The sequence below is a fragment of the Macaca nemestrina genome, chromosome 14, assembly GCF_043159975.1.
Source record: "Macaca nemestrina isolate mMacNem1 chromosome 14, mMacNem.hap1, whole genome shotgun sequence".
NCBI lineage: Eukaryota > Metazoa > Chordata > Mammalia > Primates > Cercopithecidae > Macaca > Macaca nemestrina.
The window spans coordinates 22568915-22591439 of record NC_092138.1 but is presented as its reverse complement, the minus strand read 5'-3'; the positions used below and the strand labels follow the sequence as shown (position 1 = coordinate 22591439).

At 40.5% G+C, this 22525-nt stretch overlaps 2 long non-coding RNA genes and 1 pseudogene across 5 annotated transcripts in view; 1 reads left to right on the top strand and 2 right to left on the bottom strand.

The window, feature by feature from the left end:
- LOC105498696 (uncharacterized) overlaps window positions 1-13582 on the bottom strand; it is a 100808-nt gene extending 87226 nt beyond the window's left edge. For both annotated transcript variants that reach the window (XR_011612438.1, XR_011612439.1), the window contains exon 1: window positions 13444-13582. This is a non-coding gene — a long non-coding RNA (uncharacterized lncRNA). The remainder of the gene's footprint in view (window positions 1-13443) is intronic.
- LOC139358104 (uncharacterized) overlaps window positions 1-22525 on the top strand; it is a 524079-nt gene that overhangs the window by 184352 nt on the left and 317202 nt on the right. The gene's annotated exons all lie outside the window — the stretch shown is intronic.
- Window positions 11214-12360, bottom strand: LOC105498695 (cell division cycle-associated protein 7 pseudogene; annotated as a pseudogene).

Sequence of the window (22525 nt, the reverse complement as noted above, 5' to 3'; positions counted from 1 at the left end):
CAAAGTAGGTGCTATTGTCCTCACTTTATCGATAAGGAAATTGAAGTACAGAAAGGTTAGCTTCAGCCAAGTTCTCATAGATAGTAAGTGATAGAATTCTAATCTGTGGAGCTAGATTCCAAGCTAGTGATTTTAGGCACTACTACCCTAATCGAGTGATTATAAAAAGTACAAGAGATAATAAGTATAAAGTGCATGGCAGAGCACCTGGACCAGTCAGCATCTATAGATGTCAATTGTTGCTTTTGCTAATAACTAATTTCCCTTTGTTACAAATTCAAGGAAGTTCTGAAGACCACAAACAACGTTTTGAACACTGCAAAGGGACATAGTGAAAGAGGACAAAATGGAATAAGGATATTTTAATTGGAAGGTGAATCCTGAGTAGGAAGTAGAAAAAGATCTAAACAAATCCACTTGTTACATATAAAGAAACAAGGAGCTTAAGACCTTTGATTAAGACTAACTTTGAGAAGACTCTACAGAGCAGGGGTATCCAATCTTTTGGCTTCCCAGGGCCACACACAAAATATACTAACACTAGTGATAGCTGATGAGCTGAAAAATGCAAAAAACAAAAATACCCCTCATGTTTTAAGAAAGTTTATGAATTTATGTTGGGCCACGTTCAAAGTTGTCCTGGGCTGCACATGGCCTTCAGGCAGTGGTTTGGACAAGCTTGCTATAGAGACACTGCCAGTTCTGCATGTAACACCAATGAAGGAAGGAGGAGAGTACATGAAAATAGGGGAATGATATCAGTCACTGATTCAAATATACCAGCTATGGGAAGAGGAGATCTCCATAACAGAAGTACCACATGGATGGGAGTAGTGTCAGGCAGGGGAATTGGTTCCAATCTCTGAACAGAAAATCTTCATGCTTTGTTATCCTCTATGTGTTTGTTGTATCCTGCAGGGAAGTAAGGTCTTTGAAATTCCAGCAAGAAGGTAATGGAGGTGACTTCCTTAGGGGAGAGTTAAACTACTGGCATTTGGCCCTGTTGCCAAATACAGAAATACATTTAAAGAGTAATAGGGCCCTTCCCATTTATTAGGAAAAAAGTATCTTTAGGTAATACTATAGCACATTGCTGAGAAGATTGAGAGATCCGGGAGATCTCTCTCTTTCTCTCTCTCTCTCTCTCTTTCTGTCTCTCTCTCTTTCTGTCTCTCTTTCTGTCACACACACACACACACACACACACACAACATAATTTCAAGACTTGATTTAAGAACATAGACATGAATATATCACACCTGATGTAAAACACCGGAGAGCTAGAACATTTTTAGGAAAGGTGAGAAAGTTAACAACGTCTAAACGCCCAAAAGAAGAACTACCTAAGAAATACAAAGTAAAAGAGAAGTGGTGTTTAGGTTTGGGAGGTGGGATGGGAAGCCATCTAAATGCTTTTCTTTGCAAGTTCATGCCATCACACCACTCCTCAGGAGACTAGCATCTTCCCTGGGCAAACATTTCATCCAAGCATCAGCTTGTCTAGTTCTTAGGGGAATGTGTGCTATGATAAAAAACAGGTGGCCAGGGTGGCTATGACAAAGCTAGGGGTGAGGTACAACCCCCTATCTTTTATTTAGACCCAGCAGGCAGATGAGATAAGGGCTTCTCCAACTTTGATGTGCATGTGAATCACATGAGGATCTTGTTAAAATGTAGATTCCGATTTATTCCGTATGTGTGATGGGGATGGAGGGTGATCTCCGGAGGGACCTGAAATTCTACCTTTCTAATAAGCAGCCAGGTGATGCAGGAGATGCTGGTCCATGGACCATACTTTGAGTAGCAGGGGTAGACCATATGATAGCAATGGTGACAATTGAGAAAATATGTGCAAATCTGGAGAGATCTAAGGAGACTTAGGAATATGTATACATGAGAGAGAGAGAGAGAGAGAGAGACATAGTTGGTGAACTCCTTTCAGGGCAGCTTTGGGATTTTAATGAGACAAAACAAACAGGAAGGAGGACAGGAAGAGTGGGAACATGGTAGCAATCAGAAAGTGAGACCAGTGGCCCAAGCTTTAGGGTCTCTATGCTCCCTCCTTACTGGAAATCCTTCCAGCATTCTCTGTTCTTTCTCATTTCATGGATGTGTACAGCTCCTTCCATTTTCTTAAAATTTTCTTTCCTTACCTTCACCATTCAGGAAAGACTTCTCTTATCAGGTAATATCTTCAACAATGTTCCTACAGTATATTTCCTTTTTCTTTTATTAATCTTTTTTTTTTTTTTTTTTGAGACGCAGTGTTGCTCTGTCCAGGCTGGAGTGCAGTGGTGTGATCTCGGCTCACTGCAATCTCCGCCTCCTGGGTTCACGCCATTCTCCTGCCGCAGCCTCCCAAGTAGCTGGGATTACAGGCACCCACCACCACGCCCAGCTAATTTTTTTGTTTTTTTAGTAGAGACTGGGTTTCACCGTGTCAGCCAGGATGGTCTCAATCTCCTGACCTCATGATCCACCTGCCTTGGCCTCACTTAGTAATCTTTTTACATTTATAAATGTTATTTTTCAAGTGCAGGAGTTGGGTCTGTTTTATTCTTTCTAGTCTCTTTAGCACCTAACTCAACACAGAGCCTGGCTAGTCTAGTAGGTGATCAGTGAACATTTTAAATGAACAGATGAAATAGTGTGAATGATCGCATGCCCTAGATTTTCTGGACCTTGGGCCTTTCAAACCATATGTATTGCCAGTTGTTTTGAAAAATCCAGCCCCAGAGCCATCAGAAAAATGTATTAACAGGATGAGTTGAGGGGAAAGGGAGAAGGAAGCAATAAGTTGATACAATTAGTCAAATGTAAGCAATTTAAAATAGGATAGATGCATTCATCCAAAATATGTAAGACAAAACCAACAGATAATATGAATAATACCATTTTCTTAAGCACCTGGTATGTGATCATAATATATGTGATCTTACTGAACCCTCACAAAAATACTGTATTATGTGGTTTAAAAATGTGCATTTAAAATTCAAGAATGGGTATTAGGTGGTGGAAACCATGGCCTGTAGTGGGTAATAATTTGCCCAGGTCGCTTAGCAAGGAAATTGTGAAGACGAACCAGATTCAGAAGCTGAGTATAGATGCCTTGGAAACTTGGCCTTGTGATCTGCCATCAATGTAGCACCCAATGTCCAAAGCTGGCCTTCCGTAGCAGCCTGGGAGCCCCATGGGGCAGGGTTCCTGCTCCATTCTTGGCTGTGTCCCCAACACTCTGCCTATTTTTTCACATAATATGTCCTCAAAAGTAATTGTTGAATAAACGATTGGTGAGGACAACTAGAAATTACTTGTCCTTTCTATTTATTGCATGATACAGCCTGTAGAATACTAACAACAAGTTTTGCCAAAAGACTCGTGTCTCCTTGCTGGGCCTTGAGATATGTTTCTGAAAGCTCCTGTTTGAGGTTAGAACAATATTTCTCAGCCTTTTTTATATTATTCCTTCTACCACTATCCAAAGAGCCTTTTGAGATTTGTTTTTCTTAAAAGCCTCTCCCATGAAATTTTAATGCCACAGTTATACTGTAAATCTCTTATGTATTATATATATTTCTGTGTCTTATAAGATTTTTTTTGCCTCCTCCCAAGAACCAATTTCACCCCATTGGGAGTGATGTTGCCCTATTAAGAATGCATGGGTTAGAAGGATGCACATCATAAGTAAAACTATGAAAGCAGTTAAAATGTTCTGTGTTCACTTAATAGAGATCCAGTGATGCAGCAGAGATTGCCAATTTTCTCCCCATATACATTCTCTTCTTCTTAAGTAACGAGTTGCAGATACTTATCTAAGTACATCACCACCAAACAAAAGGGCTATATTTCCTAGCCTCCCTGGATACCTTTCTTTCAGCTGGCTAATCACAATGACACTGAGCTGAATAATTACATCTCTTAGCCTCCCTGATAGACTCCCTTTGGCCACCTGACCAAGTTATAACCAATGAGTTATAAGCAGTGAGAGAGGAGTAAATGTCTATATTAAGCTACTGTATTTTGAAAGTCTGTTACAGCTGAACCTAATACCAACTGATACAAATCCTATTTTCATTATATCTTAAATTATTTCTAATTGTATGCAATTAATATAAATTAACCTAAATTTTATAATACGATGATTAATTGTATTAATTGTAGGTAATTATCTTTTATCAGACCTTGCACTCCATATATTCTTTAGGATTTCTTCCTATGCTCTACTTTCCTATCTACCACCATAATTGTAATGAGTTACATTAAATGCTTGTATAGAGGTGGAGACCAAAAAGTAATGACACTTTCTATGTATAATATTTCCTACAAAACATGGTGACTATAACAAAAGTCTACTAATTTTGAAGTTGGCATAAGTTGTGATAAACTGGCAAAAAATAAAAACAATGTACTAGACCTTAGTGAAACAATTTAGTGATTCTCTGATGCCCTCCCTATCTCTCAAGAATGTACCCAAATTTGATGTTAAATAATAGCATCAACACAAAGAATTCACTAACTCAGGAAGTTCATAAGTTTAAAATTAAGTCTGTGTAATTGAAGTTTGAGTAAGGGGGCTTCTCAACTAGGGGAAAGATGATTGAATACTGGAATAATCAGGGAGTTGGAAGACAGAAAACAAAAAAATGATAAAATTCAGTAAAATCAGAAATGATGAAAATTATTCTTCAGATTCATTTAGAGAAGAACAAAGAAGAGACAAAACAAGGAAATATTTGGGGATTCACTCTGGGTTGCTATTGATTAACAGGAAAAATAAAGGCCTAAAGGTTAAAGTAACTGTCAGAAGAAAAATCCAAGAACATAAGACTTTAAGGAGAGTATGGATTCTAGCCATAGTCGGGCTGTTGCTGATTTGGGATTAGGCATTTTCCCACTGCCACAGGAAAGCCTCTGGAAGACTTGTCATCTGCAAGCTTGGTACAAAAGTCATCAATTATTTAGCTTAAGAATGAAGGGTAAGAGGTGACATCTGGAATTGACTTTCTTAAGTGTGTGTGTGTGTGTGTGTGTGTGTGTGTGTGTGCTGGGAATTTGATTGCAAAGCTTTTTAAAGTGGTAACCAGTGGAATGATTCACAATTTAATACAAAATTGGGCAATAAAATTGTAGACCCCTTAGAGATTTGAAAATATATTACAAAACACAGAAAAACAAAGACAGAGTTTGGTTGTTTTGTGAAGCTGGATCAAGAGAAAACATTTGACAGGATGGAGGGTTTTGCTTAATTTAAAATTATATAAACACACACAGATTCTCCTCCCAAGTCATGAATCATTCAAAAAAAAATTTAATACATGTTATATGGAATATCTGCATGGCAGACATTGTTTGTGTCTAACCAATAGCCATTTTTTTTCTACTTTGTTACCAAACCCACATTTTGGTCAGACAGGAAAAGTGCCCTACCCCAAAGATTGAATCACCCTTGGTCTAAGTCAGTCATGGAGTTTCCTTTCTTTTGTAACAGATTTTCACTTTCCCGGCCACCCTGCAGTTTGGGGTGGTCATGTGACTCAGTTCTGACCAATGACCTATCATTAGAAGTCTGCTAGGGAGTACTTGGAAAAGATTTTCCTGCTTTGATAAAAATGCAATCATCTGCAAGAGAAAAAATTTGTTTCCCTTGCTCATTTTGCCCTATTGGGATGCTGACTGGATCTGTATGGCTCAATTTGTGACCTTGACATGACACATAAGAAGATAAAAAGCTTATAGATGGAGGTAGATGAAGCATAATTATGGAAAAAGCCTCAATGTTTTGTTTTGGTTGTTTTTTAGACTGAATTTTTGAAGATATTATTCAGTTACTAAATTGGCCTCATGGTGATCATGGACAAGATGTTATAGGCTTGATGATGCATGAGGAATAGAACACAGAAATAACTAGTGAGTTAAGAATCTCCTTATACGATAGTAGAACTGGCCATTTTGTGCTGACATTGCCCTCTCTGTCAGCTAAGTTGTATCTAAGGCAGTGAGCATGCAGTTCTGAAATTCCCTGACTTAGTGAATTCCTTGTGTTGACACTATTATTTGACATCAAATCTGGGTACATTCTTGAGAAATAGGGAGGGCATCAGAGAATCACTAAATTGTGTCACTAAGGTCTAGTACATTGTTTTTATTTTTTGCCAGTTTGGTAGTAAGTGAAGGGGAGGGTAGTAAAATAAAAGTACTTTAACTAATTCTGAATTGTTCTCATCAATGTCTGAACCTATATTAGTCTTTGGAAACTTGCCTAATTCAAATATCCTCATGGTTTAAGCCTCTGACAGCTGGGTTGTCTGTTACTTGTAGCCAAAAGCATTCCTATTTAATGCCAACACAAATCCAACAAATATTGGGTGAATTGTAAAGGAGAAAAGGGCCACTGGTCAGTGTCTGGGCAGTATCACCTTATATACTGATAATGACATTCAAATGAAACATTACACAAATGAAGAGTTCTGAATGACGGACAGAGGAGAAGATAATGTATAGACACTGAACCCAATGTCAGCCAAGTTGCAGGCAATAGGACTGGTAGAAGTTTAGTATAGCAGCACAAGATAGTTGGAAGACCTGGGTTTAAAATTTATCTCTGGTACCTATTAGCTGAGTAGGTATATCACCTCACTGAGCTCAAGGCTACTTATTTGTTAAAGTAAAGAATAACAACTTAATGGGATCATTGTAAGATAATTTGAGATGGCTTATAATAAGTTTATGTTGCCCAATATATACTAGATTCTGAGTGATAAAATGTAGATAAGTTGTTTTCAGATTTGTGATGAATATGGGAAATTCTTGTAGCTTTTAAGAAAGTCACTTAAACATCTTTGGCGCTATGTTTTATAGGAAAGAATTGGACTAGATGTTTTCATTTTGTTCTAGATTTTCTACATATATGGGAATAAATTAAGTAGAGAAGGAGATTAGAAAAATATGAAGAGAGTGAAAGCCTTTTGGAGACTGGTCCTTTAAATAGGAAGAGGGTTGTAGGCAAATCCCATCATTGTGTTCTCCTTTGAGCCCCACAGAGCAAGGTTGTGCTCCCACCTCCCAATTTTTTTCAAAGAAGAAGAATCACAGAGGTGATTTGTAAGGTAATTGGAAGGAAGGTGTATTAGTCTATTCTTGCACTGCTATAAAAACATACTGGAGACTGGGTAATTTATAAAGAAAACAATTTAATCGACTCACTGTTCCATAGGTTGTACAGTACGCATGGCTAGGGAGGCCTCAGGAAATTTACAATCATGGCGAAAGACAAAGAGAAAGGAGGCACATCCTGCATGTCTGGAGCAGGAGGAAGAGAAAGAGAGCAAAGGAGGAAGTGCTACAAGCTTTCAAAAGACCACATCTTGTGAGAACTCTATCACAAAATAGCCCTAGGGGGATGGTGCTAAACCATTAGAAACCACCCCCATGATTCAGTCACCTCCCACCCAGGCCCCTCTTCCAACACAGGGGATTACAATTCCATATGAGATTTAGGTGGGGGACACAGAGCCAAACCATATCATTCCACCCCAACCCCTCCCAAATCTCATGTCCTTCTCACATTTCAAAACACAATCATGCCTTCCCAACAGTCCCCCAAAGTCTTAAGTCATTCTAACATTTAACTAAAAAGTCTAAGTCTCACCCAAGACACAAGGCAAGTCCCTTCCACAGATGAGCCTATAAAATGGCAAGTTCATTACTTCTAAGATACAATGTGGGTGTAGGCTTTGGGTAAATAATCCCTTTCCAAAAGGGAGAAGTTGACCAAAGCAAAGGGGGGGCTACAGGCTCCATGTAAGTCCCAAGCTCATCAGGGCAGCCACTAAATCTTAAAACTTCAAAATAATCTCCTTTGACGTCATATCTTACATCTAGGGCACATCAATGCAAGGAGTGGACTCCCAAGGTCTTGGAAAGCTCCACCCCTATGGTTCTACAGGGTACAGCTCCTGTGCCTGCAGCTTTTCCAGGTACATGGCACAAGTTGTTGGTGGATCTACCATTCTGGGGTCAGGAGGATGATGGCCCTCTTCTCACAGCTTCACTAGGCAGTGCCCCAGTAGGGAACCTGTGTGGGTGCTCCAACCTCACATTTCCCTTCTGTACTATGCTAGTAGAGGTTCTCCATGAGGGCTGTGCCCCTGCACCAGACTTCTGCCATCCAAACTTATGGGCATCCAGACGTTTTCATACATCCTCTGAAATCAAGGCAGAGGCTCCCAAACCTCAACTGTTGCCCTCTGTGTACCTGCAGGCTTAACGCCATAGGGATGCCTTTTTGGCTTCTGGCTTGCACCATCTGGAGCAGTAGCCTGAGACATGTCTGGGGACCTTAAAGCCATGGGGGAAGCCGGAGTGGCTGGGACTGAGAGGAGCAGTGTCCTGAGGTTGCATAGGGTAGTGGGGCCCTGGGCCTGGCCCACAAAACCATTCTTCTCTCCTAGGTCCTGTGATGGTAGGGGCATCTGTGAAGGTCTCTGAAATGGCTTGGAGGCATTTTCCCCATGGTCTTGGCTATTAACATTCAGCTCCTCTTTACTTATGTATGTTTCTGCAGCCTACTTGAATTCTTCCCCGGAAAATGGGTTTTTCTTTCCTACCACATGGCCAGGCTGCACATTTTCCAAACTTTTATGCTCTGTTTAACTTTTAAGTATAAGTTCCAATTTCAGGTCATTTCAGGTTTATGCAGATGAGTGTAGGCTTTTAGATGCTGCCTAGGCCACATCTTGAATGCTTTGCTGCTTAGAAATTTCTTCGGCCAGATACCCCAAATCCTGTCTCTCAAGTTCAAAGTTCAATAGATCTCTAGAGCAGAGGCACAATGCTGCCAGTCTCTTTGCTAAAGCATAGCAAAAATGACCTTTACTCTAGTTCCCAATAAGCTCCTCGTCTCCACTGATAAACTTCTCAGCCTGGACTTCACTGTCCATATCGCTATCAATATTTTGGTCTCAGCCATTCAACAAGTCTCTAGAAAGTTCTAAACTTACCCTAATATTCCCATCTCCTTCTGAGCCCTCCAGACTTCCAACCTCGCCCCATTACCCAGTTCCAAAGTCACTTCCACATTTTCATGTATCTTTAGAGCAATGTCCCACTCTCAGTACAAATTTTCTGTATTTATTCTTACACTGCTATTAAAAACTACTTGAGACTGGGTAATTTATAAAGAAAAGAGGCTTAATTGTACTCATACTTCTGCAGGCTGTACAGGCTTCTGCTGGGGAGGCCTCAGGAAACCTACAATCATGGCAGAAAGTGAAGCAGAAGCAGACATATATTCACATAGCTGGCAGGAAAGAGTGAGTGAAGGGGGAGGTGCTATACGTTTTCAAACCACCAGATCTCTGAGAACTGTACCACAAAACAGCACTAGGAGGATGGTGCTAAACCATTAGAAACCACCCCCACAATTCAATCACTGTCCACCAGGCCCCTCCTCCAACATGGCATTACAATTCGACACGAGATTTGAGTGGGGACACAGAGCCAAACTATATTCAAAGGGTTGGGGCAGTGGCTCATACTCTAAGTCTCCTTCACATCTAGTTCATGCATTAATTTATATACACAGTTGTCTCACCACCAGGCAAAGAGGAATTGAGATGCAATTTGAAATCTCTTCGGGGCCATGATGGTATCAAGTGTTGTGAACCCTGTATGTGGCTATTTTGACACCTGTAATTTAGATTCCACCAGGTGTAGTGGGAACTAGAAGAAACTTCAGGGAAATGAGGTGAGCAAGGTAAATTGGGACATAAAATTACATCTAGGGAAATTTTGGTTGAGGATGTGGTTAGACGTATAAGTGAGGAATGAAAAGAACAGAGCATATTATAGCCCCAGATTGAGGGGGCTATGGGAAACAGTGGGAAGTGGGGCTACGGAGGGTTTATGAATCTTTATGGGGATGAGTGGCTAGTATAAATAATGTGCGTGGATAATTTTACTCCAACTCATGAAAACATGCATTTTCTTTTAAGAACAAAACGTTTGTTAAAATAATCTTTGTATAAAAGTATTACAGATCAAAAGTTGTATTTATACTTACCAATTTAAGGCCCAACTATGCATCAAACACTCAATGGGCCCAGCAAGCAAACTGGACACACAAACACTTAGATTCCACCTCTACTAAACAACTTGATTAATGCAAAAGGGGAGGGGAGTAGCAACACAGGAAATCTGCCCAGAAACTAATTTGGCAGAGATGTCAAGGTAACAAACTGTTGAAAGTTACAAATCTCCAAAAAGGCAGTTCTTTCTCCCGATAAAAGTGCTTAAAATCTAAATGCAAACCCTGTGCCTAGCTTATTTCTTCAACAAATGCAAAGAGCTGTAGACTGTTAATATCAAGTTTCCACAAAAAATGGCCCAAGAATTTATTTGAAATATGTTACTTATGAAAAATAAACTTGGCAAACTACAATTATACTAAAACTTTATACGAAAAATTCAAATCAGCCTACTCCTGAAGTTTCACTATTGTAATTTCCAGAGATATCTTTTCTATCATAATTTTACATATACCATTGCCCACAAACCTTTGGATCATGATTGTGTAAGCTAGATGCTTAGGGCAGAAGAAATTAGCAACTAAATCTCAACAGCGACAACTTGTATAACAAGCACTAACTTGGAATATTCTCATGAGAAGCATCTGAAGTAATACACTCCACTCTGCAACAATTGCCTAATTTTTCCACATGATCTTAAGACTTTTTTGTCTTGATCCTGTTAAAAATGTCGACTAGTATAAACACTAAATCATACCAATTGTTTTTGAGTAAGTTCTCTGAAATTTAAAAGATCTAATTAATATTGCTACAGTATTTCTAAAAGCTTGGGTTTTATGAGTAGATTCCAGGGCTATTTCAACACCAGTAGAATCAAATATACTTGCATAAAATTGTCATTTAAAAATAATTCAGAAACTAAGCAGTGGGAGAGTACTACTAGAGGCATGGTATGATGTGGGGGTTGGTGGGGAACAGAGAAGAAACTGCAGAGAGCGAAGTATAACTAGCAATATACTTTTCATGATATTCGAGAAAACGTGTGTCTAGTGAGATTAACTTGATTGGAGTTTCTTATACAATAGACTCATCACAGATTCTTAACTTGGGTTTCAATCAATGACAAAATAGAAAATGTTAACAAGAGAGATTTGAGAAATGGATGGCGGGCTGTGAATTTTGCAGATATTATGTTTGCATTTCAAATTCCTCTTTCAGGCTTTTCAAGTAAGCGTGAGCATTGCCAGGGCCAGGATATTTGGCGAAATACACCAGGATATCAGTTGCGCACAGTCTTGCTGCTGGCAGAAACTGCAGTTGGAGATTCCTCAACAAGGTGGGCAATGCCACTAGAGCATCCCTGACCTCTTCAGCATAAGGGTTTTGGAAGGCAGGAGCCACAGAATTGGCCTTGAATGCCCTAGCAGTCTGGGTTTCTGCAGTTTGTTTTGGTAGCAATAGTTTTCTGACGGCATTGATAACAAGTAGAGCCCAGGTAATACATATCTTTGGAGAATTGCTGCGGTTGGCCTCCAACTCTTCCTCTGTGATTTCTTCCACTGGGTGAATTATATGCAGAAGGGTCATGGATGAACTGGAGCGATGAATCCTGGGCATGTCATCTTCGTTCATGCAGCCATCCACTGTCTTGCTCTTTCTCACCAACATGTCCTTATCCTCCTCCTCCTCCTCCTCCTCCATGAGTAGAGTGCCAAGGGACCAAGGAACTTGGTGAGAAGAGGAGCTCTCTGTTCAGGGTTTCTCTTGGAAGCAACATCTGGGAATGTATGCCTTGGGGGGTGTCCTTGATTGTGAGTTGGAGCCTGGGAGGGAACGTCTTCTAAGGAACAAGCTGACATGTGTTTTCCAGGCATTGCTTTGTTTTGCTTTATACTGAAGGCCTTTTTCTCCAAAAAAAAATCATGCCTCCTTTATCTTCGGAATCGGAACTGGAATTGGTCACAGGATTCTCTGAGGGTTTGGGGAGGGGGCTCTGCTTTTTTGTTGGTTGCTCCCTTGGTATTTCACGCTGGAAGCTTCATTGCCACCCTGAGAGGTTGAGTGTCTGCACTGGGTGCGGGTCCTACAGTTTTCCCAGACTGGGAAGCCTCAGGTTTGCAAAATTATTGGCAGCAACGCCATCACAACTGTCATTAGTGCATGACTAGGTTTCCATGGAAATCAGTTTCACCTATCTGAATTTCTCTGAGTTCTTTAACCAGATCCTTTTGCAGCACGCAGCGAGCATCCATACTGGTGGCAGGCGCCCAGGCCTGCTTGGAGCAGGGAGCCATTTTCTCATGCTTGACGTTTATTTCTCCAAAATAACTGATGAACCCAGTATCTTCTCAGCATTGTGGGTTCACCTTTAACTCTTTATTCTATTTCAGCCCCAGACTTGCTCAGTTACTAAGCCCACACTCCTTTTTGGGTGCACCGGCTGGAATTCCTTACCACGTGGTCCTAGATTCAACCACCACCCTCTGCCCTCTGATTTATGCCAGAAATCATCGAACTAATCTCTGTGAGCTGGATCCCTACACCCTTAATATCTGGTTTCATTAGACTGTTAATAAGTGCAAGTGTTGCTCCGAATACACCACAAATATTAATTTACTTACTCCTCCAAATATTTAATAGCTTGGTGAGGTAAGAACTATTATTATTCCCATTTTGAAGGTGAGGACACAGTTAAGTGACTCCCCAGGGTCACAGACCGAGAAAATGGTGGAGCCGGGATTCAGAGACAGCCTGCTTGCCTCCAAAGCTCGTGCCCTTAACCACCATGCTATGGCGGACGTCCTTTTCTGAAATACTGTTTTCATGATGTTTCTTTCCTGCTTCAAAACCTAAAATGGCTTGTTTACTTTTGGGAGGAATTGCAGGCTCTGTGGTCTGATGGAAAGCTGTCCATTAAGTGATCCCACCTACCCAGCTTTGCTTTTCATGCTCCTCACTGGGGCCTCTCTCCTAGTACCCAACTCTCCTCCTCCCGGAGATCTTCCTCAAGGCGGAAGCTGTGCCTTCATCAGCCTTCATCACCATTCCCAATTTCTCTTTGCCTCGCTCAGCCGGGGCCACCTTACAGTAATTTTTTCTTTCTCTGAATTCCTGTAAAATTTGAAGTCTGTGTTTGCTAATGTAATAAAGGATTAAAATGTGCTTTGGGTTTTTAAAAAAAATTTTTTTTTTAAAGCTGTTTGAAGGATTATGTCTTATATCATTGACTGGCTCTAAAAGTTCTTTAAGAGCCAGATATTCTAAATAAATGTAAATTTTTCTTATCTCTAACATGACAAAGAATTCGTAAACTCTTGTCTAGTTCTGTAGTTTTGTCATGTTTCTGGCTGTGTTAGAACATACAGCAAAGTTCTGGGAAGAAATAGATGCTTAATAAATATCAGTAGGTTTGACTCACCCTAAAATTCTGCTGAAATAAACCAAAGATGAGAATTTCTGCCATTTGATTAGGGATTTTGGAAGAGTAGAGTCATTGTAGGTTTTCAGCTCCTATTTCCCATCATGGAGAAATGAAAGATGAAAATGACTGTGTTGAATGAACTTATCACTCACTCAGCATCGCTTTGTAGTTTCAACAGCTTTGTCAACAGCTCGGGGGAGCAGTACTGGTTATTCTTTGAGCAGGGAAGTCCTTTATTACATCAGAAAGGTGCATCAGACTTAAGGCAGCCCAATCTCAGGAGGTGAACTGGAAAAATGGATAGGATTCAGTAGGCAGGCTGGCCATGAGGTGAGCCTATTTGATTGGCTGCCTCCAGAATTAGACTACAGGGTGAGTAGGAGAGTGGCCAATGGGAAACAAATAAGGAATGCAAGAGAGATGCCATTTTGAGGTAGACCCAGAGATAGAGGTAGAGAGAGAGAGAGAGAAAGTTTGAGAACAGGGAGGATAGCCATGCTGAGAGCTACATTCACTGTAGCTTTTTATTCCAGTTCTGGTCCTTGTGTGTTCTTTGGATATACATACTTCTTATCATTAAATTCATGTAATTAGCCATATGATAGTTAGGTTACACAAATCTGCCAGCATAAATAACACTTGGCCTTAAAAATAAAATAAAATCATCTTTTCCTTAGAGATATCTGTTCAGCATCTTGTATCTTCAATTAATTGTAGTTCAAGAGAAAACATTAGTTTTCTTTTTCTTTTAAACTCAAGTATTTTAGAAGAAGACTTCAAAGAATCTTACAGGGGGAAAAATACCACAACTCATGCATTATAAAGAAACAAGGATTTTGTTTTTAAAACAATATCTTATGTAATTAGGAGCCAAGTGAACTTAATTACCATGTGAATAATTCAGAGAGGCAAATTACCTGCAATAAAAATAATTTCAGCCCATGGTGGGCCTTTATGTTCATGCAACTCAAATTAAATGTGACATGACCCTGGAACAGCAAACTTAGGATTCTGAAATCTGGTTGTTGCATTCAGCAAATGTTTATTGACCACCTTCTGTGTGTCCCTACCCTAAATTAACCTAAAGTATTTTGGAAATGTAGTGTTCTTATTGCCTTGCTTTTGTTCACCCATTTCCACTGGAGCAGGCCTACAAGCCTTCCTTTCAACATGTACTTTTCCTCCATCCCATTCGTCTTCCCTGCAACCCTTCTAGTCTCCACACCAGAGGACAGAAGAAAGAAGCATCAAGATGGCCAGAATGTGACTTGTCACTTTCAGGCAGAGTTGAAGCTGTATGGCAGCACTCCAATGAATTGAACTCAGTAGTATCTGTGGTGGGGGTGTCCTTGTAATAGGCCTCATGCCAGTCTTCAAGGAATTCAAAGAAACTAGAACACTACAGTGTTTTCAAATATCTTATCAAATGATTTTCCCTTCACTGGACAACAGGTCTGCTTACAAATCATTGGAATTCAAAACACAGGACATGAGCTTTAATAATGGCCCAAAGATCGGCAAGAGGACAGATGAGGAGCAGACATGGAAAAGGATCCCTGAAGGTAAAGAATTTCAGGTTCATCTCTGAATCAAAAGGACGGATTCTTCATAGTTCAGGGTGAAGTCAGGTAGGAGGATGTACACAAAGCAAAACAGGGAAAGTGTCTGCAGGTAGAGAAGGACAGGCACAAATAAGCAAGTGTGTGTTTTGTAAAATTTGAACATCTTTGGATGAGCAAACACAGCCCACTGGCACATGATGAGAGGCAGGATTCTTTGTCACTTACACCTCCAAATTAGAGGAGGCTGCTGCACAGGCCCATGCACAGGATTATACTAGGGGACAGGCTTACAGCAAGCAGGAGCTACAAAAGGCAGCTTAAGTACAGCAAACAGTATAGTAGGTTATATATAACCAAACAGGGTATATAGGGGTAGTTAGGTTTTTGGGGCTTTCTAGGGATTGGCTAATTTGAATAATTAATTACACAGCTCTAGAGCATGGAGACTATTGTTTAGTATCTGGTACAGGAGTGTGAAAGCTCCCTAAATGGGGGCCTTTGTGAGATGATTCTTAACGGCCCCAGAGAGTAGGAACCTGATAAGAAAAGTGCTTGCTTTTTTTGTTGGGGGAGGGGGGAGACTTAGCAAATCGTCCTAAAAGAGGAGTTGAGAGTTTCTAGCCATGACTTCAAAATTGGGTCAAGACAGCCCTTGTGAAATACTACGTTTTGGAGAATGTAAGTGCACTGTACTTAGCTTGAGTTAAGGCATTACTTTATAAAATTAGATTGAGACCAGATCTTGGGGAGCCCTGGATCTCCTGTTAATAAATGCTGCACCCGGGGGCGGAGCAAGATGGCCGAATAGGAACAGCTCCAGTCTCCAACTCCCAGCGCGAGCGACACAGAAGACCAGTGATTTCTGCATTTTCAACTGAGGTACTGGGTTCATCTCACTGGGGAGTGCCGGACGATCGGTGCTGGTCAGCTGCTGCAGCCCGACCAGTGAGAGCTGAAGCAGGGCGAGGCATTGCCTCACCTGGGAAGCGCAAGGGGGAAGGGAATCCCTTTTCCTAGCCAGGGGAACTGAGACACACAACACCTGGAAAATTGGGTAATTCCCACCCCAATACTGCTCTTTAAGCAAACAGGCACACCAGGAGATCATATCCCACACCTGGCCGGGAGGGTCCCACACCCACGGAGCCTCCCTCATTGCTAGCACAGCAGTCTGTGATCTACCGGCAAGGCAGCAGCGAGGCTGGGGGAGGGGTGCCTGCCATTGCTGAGGCTTAAGTAGGTAAACAAAGCTGCTGGGAAGCTGGAACTGGGTGGAGCTCACAGCAGCTCAAGGAAACCTGCCTGTCTCTGTAGACTCCACCTCTGGGGACAGGGCACAGTAAACAATAACAAACACAGCAGAAGCCTCTGTAGACGCAAACGACTCTGTCTGACAGCTTTGAAGAGAGCAGTGGATCTCCCAACATGGAGGTTGAGATCTGAGAAGGGACAGACTCCCTGCTCAAGTGGGTCCCTGACCCCTGAGTAGCCTAACTGGGAGACATCCCCCACTAGGGGCAGTCTGACACCCCACACCTCACAGGGTGGAGTACACCCCTGAGAGGAAGCTTCCAAAGCAAGAATCAGACAGGTACACTCGCTGTTCAGAAATATTCTATCTTCTGCAGCCTCTGCTGCTGATACCCAGGCAAACAGGGTCTGGAGTGGACCTCAAGCCATCTCCAGCAGACCTACAGCTGAGGGTCCTGACTGTTAGAAGGAAAACTATGAAACAGGAAGGACACCTACACCAAAACCCCATCAGTACATCACCATCATCAAAGACCAGAGGCAGATAAAACCACAAAGATGGGGAAAAAGCAGGGCAGAAAAGCTGGAAATTCAAAAAATAAGAGCGCATCTCCCCCGGCAAAGGAGCGCAGCTCATCGCCAGCAACGGATCAAAGCTGGACGGAGAATGACTTTGACGAGATGAGAGAAGAAGGCTTCAGTCCATCAAATTTCTCAGCTAAAGGAGGAATTACGTACCCAGCGCAAAGAAACTAAAAATCTTGAAAAAAAAGTGGAAGAATTGATGGCTAGAGTAATTAATGCAGAGAAGGTCCTAAACGAAATGAAAGAGATGAAAACCATGACACGAGAAATACGTGACAAATGCACAAGCTTCAGTAACCGACTCGATCAACTGGAAGAAAGAGTATCAGCGATTGAGGATCAAATGAATGAAATGAAGCGAGAAGAGAAACCAAAAGAAAAAAGAAGAAAAAGAAATGAACAAAGCCTGCAAGAAGTATGGGATTATGTAAAAAGATCAAATCTACGTCTGATTGGGGTGCCTGAAAGTGAGGGGGAAAATGGAACCAAGTTGGAAAACACTCTTCAGGATATCATCCAGGAGAACTTCCCCAACCTAGTAGGGTAGGCCAACATTCAAATCCAGGAAATACAGAGAACGCCACAAAGATACTCCTCGAGAAGAGCAACTCCAAGACACATAATTGCCAGATTCACCAAAGTTGAAATGAAGGAAAAAATCTTAAGGGCAGCCAGAGAGAAAGGTCGGGTTACCCACAAAGGGAAGCCCATCAGACTAACAGCAGATCTCGGCAGAAACTCTCCAAGCCAGAAGAGAGTGGGGGCCAATATTCAACATTCTTAAAGAAAAGAATTTTAAACCCAGAATTTCATATCCAGCCAAACTAAGTTTCATAAGTGAAGGAGAAATAAAATCCTTTACAGATAAGCAAATGCTTAGAGATTTTGTCACCACTAGGCCTGCCTTACAAGAGACCCTGAAGGAAGCACTAAACATGGAAAGGAACAACCGGTACCAGCCATTGCAAAAACAGGCCAAAATGTAAAGACCATCGAGGCTAGGAAGAAACTGCATCAACTAACGAGCAAAATAACCAGTTAATATCATAATGGCAGGATCAAGTTCACACATAACAATCTTAACCTTAAATGTAAATGGACTAAATGCTCCAATTAAAAGACACAGACTGGCAAACTGGATAAAGAGTCAAGACCCATCAGTCTGCTGTATTCAGGAGACCCATCTCACACGCAGAGACATACATAGGCTCAAAATAAAGGGATGGAGGAAGATTTTACCAAGCAAATGGAGAACAAAAAAAAAGCAGGGGTCGCAATCCTAGTCTCTGATAAAACAGACTTTAAACCATCAAAGATCAAAAGAGACAAAGAAGGCCATTACATAATGGTAAAGGGATCAATTGAACAGGAAGAGCTAACTATCCTAAATATATATGCACCCAATACAGGAGCACCCAGATTCATAAAGCAAGTCCTTAGAGACTTACAAAGAGACTTAAACTCCCATACAAGAATAATGGGAGACTTCAACACTCCACTGTCAACATTAGACAGATCAATGAGACAGAAAGTTAACAAGGATATCCAGGAATTGAACTCATCTCTGCAGCAAGCAGACCTAATAGACATCTATAGAACTCTCCACCCCAAATCAACAGAATATACATTCTTCTCAGCACCACATCATACTTACTCCAAAATCGACCACGTAATTGGAAGTAAAGCACTCCTCAGCAAATGTACAAGAACAGAAATTATAACAAACTGTCTCTCAGACCACAGTGCAATCAAACTAGAACTCAGGACTAAGAAACTCAATCAAAACCGCTCAACTACATGGAAACTGAACAACCTGCCCCTGAATGACTACTGGGTACATAACGAAATGAAGGCAGAAATAAAGATGTTCTTTGAAACCAATGAGAACAAAGATACAACATACCAGAATCTCTGGGACACATTTAAAGCAGTGTATAGAGGGAAATTTATAGCACTAAATGCCCACAAGAGAAAGCTGGAAAGATCTAAAATTGACACTCTAACATCACAATTAAAAGAACTAGAGAAGCAAGAGCAAACACATTCGAAAGCTAGCAGAAGGCTAGAAATAACTAAGATCAGAGCAGAACTGAAGGAGATAGAGACACAAAAAACCCTCCAAAAAATCAATGAATCCAGGAGTTGGTTTTCTGAAAAGATCAACAAAATTGACAGACCACTAGCAAGACTAATAAAGAAGAAAAGAGAGAAGAATCAAATCGACGCAATTAAAAATGATAAAGGGGATATCACCACCGACCCCACAGAAATACAAACTACCATCAGAGAATACTATAAACACCTCTATGCAAATAAACTGGAAAATCTAGAAGAAATGGATAATTTCCTGGACACTTACACTCTTCCAAGACTAAACCAGGAAGAAGTTGAATCCCTGAATAGACCAATAGCAGGCTCTGAAATTGAGGCAATAATTAATAGCCTACCAACCACAAAAAGTCCAGGACCAGATGGATTCACAGCTGAATTCTACCAGAGGTACAAGGAGGAGTTGGTACCATTCCTTCTGAAACTATTCCAATCAATAGAAAAAGAGGGAATCCTCCCTAACTCATTTTATGAGGCCAACATCATCCTGATACCAAAGCCTGGCAGAGACACAACAAAAAAAGAGAATTTTAGACCAATATCCCTGATGAACATCGATGCAAAAATCCTCAATAAAATACTGGCAAACCGGATTCAGCAGCACATCCAAAAGCTTATCCACCATGATCAAGTGGGCTTCATCCCTGGGATGCAAGGCTGGTTCAACATTCGCAAATCAATAAACATAATCCACCATATAAACAGAACCAAAGACAAGAACCACATGATTATCTCAATAGATGCAGAAAAGGCCTTTGACAAAATTCAACAGCCCTTCATGCTAAAAATGCTCAATAAATTCGGTATTGATGGAACGTACCTCAAAATAATAAGAGCTATTTATGACAAACCCACAGCCAATATCATACTGAATGGGCAAAAACTGGAAAAATTCCCTTTGAAAACTGGCATAAGACAGGGATGCCCTCTCTCACCACTCCTATTCAACATAGTGTTAGAAGTTCTGCCTAGGGCAATTAGGCAAGAGAAAGAAATCAAGGGTATTCAGTTAGGAAAAGAAGTCAAATTGTCCCTGTTTGCAGATGACATGATTGTATATTTAGAAAACCCCATTGTCTCAGCCCAAAATCTCCTTAAGCTGATAAGCAACTTCAGCAAAGTCTCAGGATACAAAATTAATGTGCAAAAATCACAAGCATTCTTATACACCAGTAACAGACAAACAGAGAGCCAAATCAGGAATGAACTTCCATTCACAACTGCTTCAAAGAGAATCAAATACCTAGGAATCCAACTTACAAGGGATGTAAAGGACCTCTTCAAGGAGAACTACAAACCACTGCTCAGTGAAATAAAAGAGGACACAAACAAATGGAAGAACATACCATGCTCATGGATAGGAAGAATCAATATCGTGAAAATGGCCATACTGCCCAAGGTAATTTATAGATTCAATGCCATCCCCATCAAGCTACCAATGAGTTTCTTTACAGAATTGGAAAAAACTGCTTTAAAGTTCATATGGAACCAAAAAAGAGCCCACATCTCCAAGACAATCCTAAGTCAAAAGAACAAAGCTGGAGGCATCATGCTACCTGACTTCAAACTATACTGCAAGGCTACAGTAACCAAAACAGCATGGTACTGGTACCAAAACAGAGATATAGACCAATGGAACAGAACAGAGGCCTCAGAAATAATACCACACATCTACAGCCATCTGATCTTTGACAAACCTGAGAGAAACAAGAAATGGGGAAAGGATTCCCTATTTAATAAATGGTGCTGGGAAAATTGGCTAGCCATAAGTAGAAAGCTGAAACTGGATCCTTTCCTTACTCCTTATACGAAAATTAATTCAAGATGGATTAGAGACTTAAATGTTAGACTTAATACCATAAAAATCCTAGAGGAAAACCTAGGTAGTACCATTCAGGACATAGGCATGGGCAAAGACTTCATGTCTAAAACACCAAAAGCAACAGCAGCAAAAGCCAAAATTGACAAATGGGATCTCATTAAACTAAAGAGCTTCTGCACAGCAAAAGAAACTACCATCAGAGTGAACAGGCAACCTACAGAATGGGAGAAAATTTTTGCAATCTACTCATCTGACAAAGGGCTAATATCCAGAACCTACAAAGAACTCAAACAAATTTACAAGAAAAAAACAAACAACCCCATCAAAAAGTGGGCAAAGGATATGAACAGACATTTCTCAAAAGAAGACATTCATACAGCCAACAGACACATGAAAAAATGCTCATCATCACTGGCCATCAGAGAAATGCAAATCAAAACCACAATGAGATACCATCTCACACCAGTTAGAATGGTGATCATTAAAAAGTCAGGAAACAACAGGTGCTGGAGAGGATGTGGAGAAATAGGAACACTTTTACACTGTTGGTGGGATTGTAAACTAGTTCAACCATTATGGAAAACAGTATGGCGATTCCTCAAGGATCTAGAACTAGATGTACCATATGACCCAGCCATCCCATTACTGGGTATATACCCAAAGGATTATAAATTATGCTGCTATAAAGACACATGCACACGTATGTTTATTGCAGCACTATTCACAATAGCAAAGACTTGGAATCAACCCAAATGTCCATCAGTGACAGATTGGATTAAGAAAATGTGGCACATATACACTGTGGAATACTATGCAGCCATCAAAAAGGATGAGTTTGTGTCCTTTGTAGGGACATGGATGCAGCTGGAAACCATCATTCTTAGCAAACTATCACAAGAACAGAAAACCAAACACCGCATGTTCTCACTCATAGGTGGGAACTGAACAATGAGACCACTTGGACTCAGGAAGGGGAACATCACACACAGGGGCCTATCATGGGGAGGGGGGAGGGGGGAGGGATTGCACTGGGAGTTATACCTGATGTAAATGACGAGTTGATGGGTGCAGCACAGCAACATGGCACAAGTATACATATGTAACAAACCTGCACGTTATGCACATGTACCCTACAACTTAAAGTATAATAATAATAAATTAAAAAAAATAAAATAAATGATGCACCCACAGTGGTAGAGAAATGCAATCTTTTGAGGAAATAAAGATATCATGGGAGAATATAAATAAGGAGATATGCTATATTTACCAGTAATTTCTCATGACATTTACCTTAATAATGGGTATATCAGGGATACAAATATTACACGGAATTCTCTAACCCCAGAGGATATTTGATAAATGAAGACAGAAAATGTTAAAGCAAAAGTGTAACAAGTGGAAGATTTTATGACTGATGTATACTTGTGTTGAGGTACAGTTATAAAGACAGAAATTCTCATCTGAGAGTCTCACAACTTATTTCTGAATGTGGAAATCATATATACCAAATGGAAAAACTGTTCACTTAATTTTGGTGGTCCTATTTGAAAATTAGCATATTAAAGTCCATTGAGCATCCACATTTCTAGATAAAGTTGTGAAATCTCATAAAGGCAAAAGAAAGTTCTGGTAAATCACGAAGGTATTATTTATTCTAAGGAGATGAAATGCAAATTTTAGTGCAACTAAAGCATATGTTATAGGTATAATGATGCACCATCCAAATATCTCCATTCTGGACCAACATATG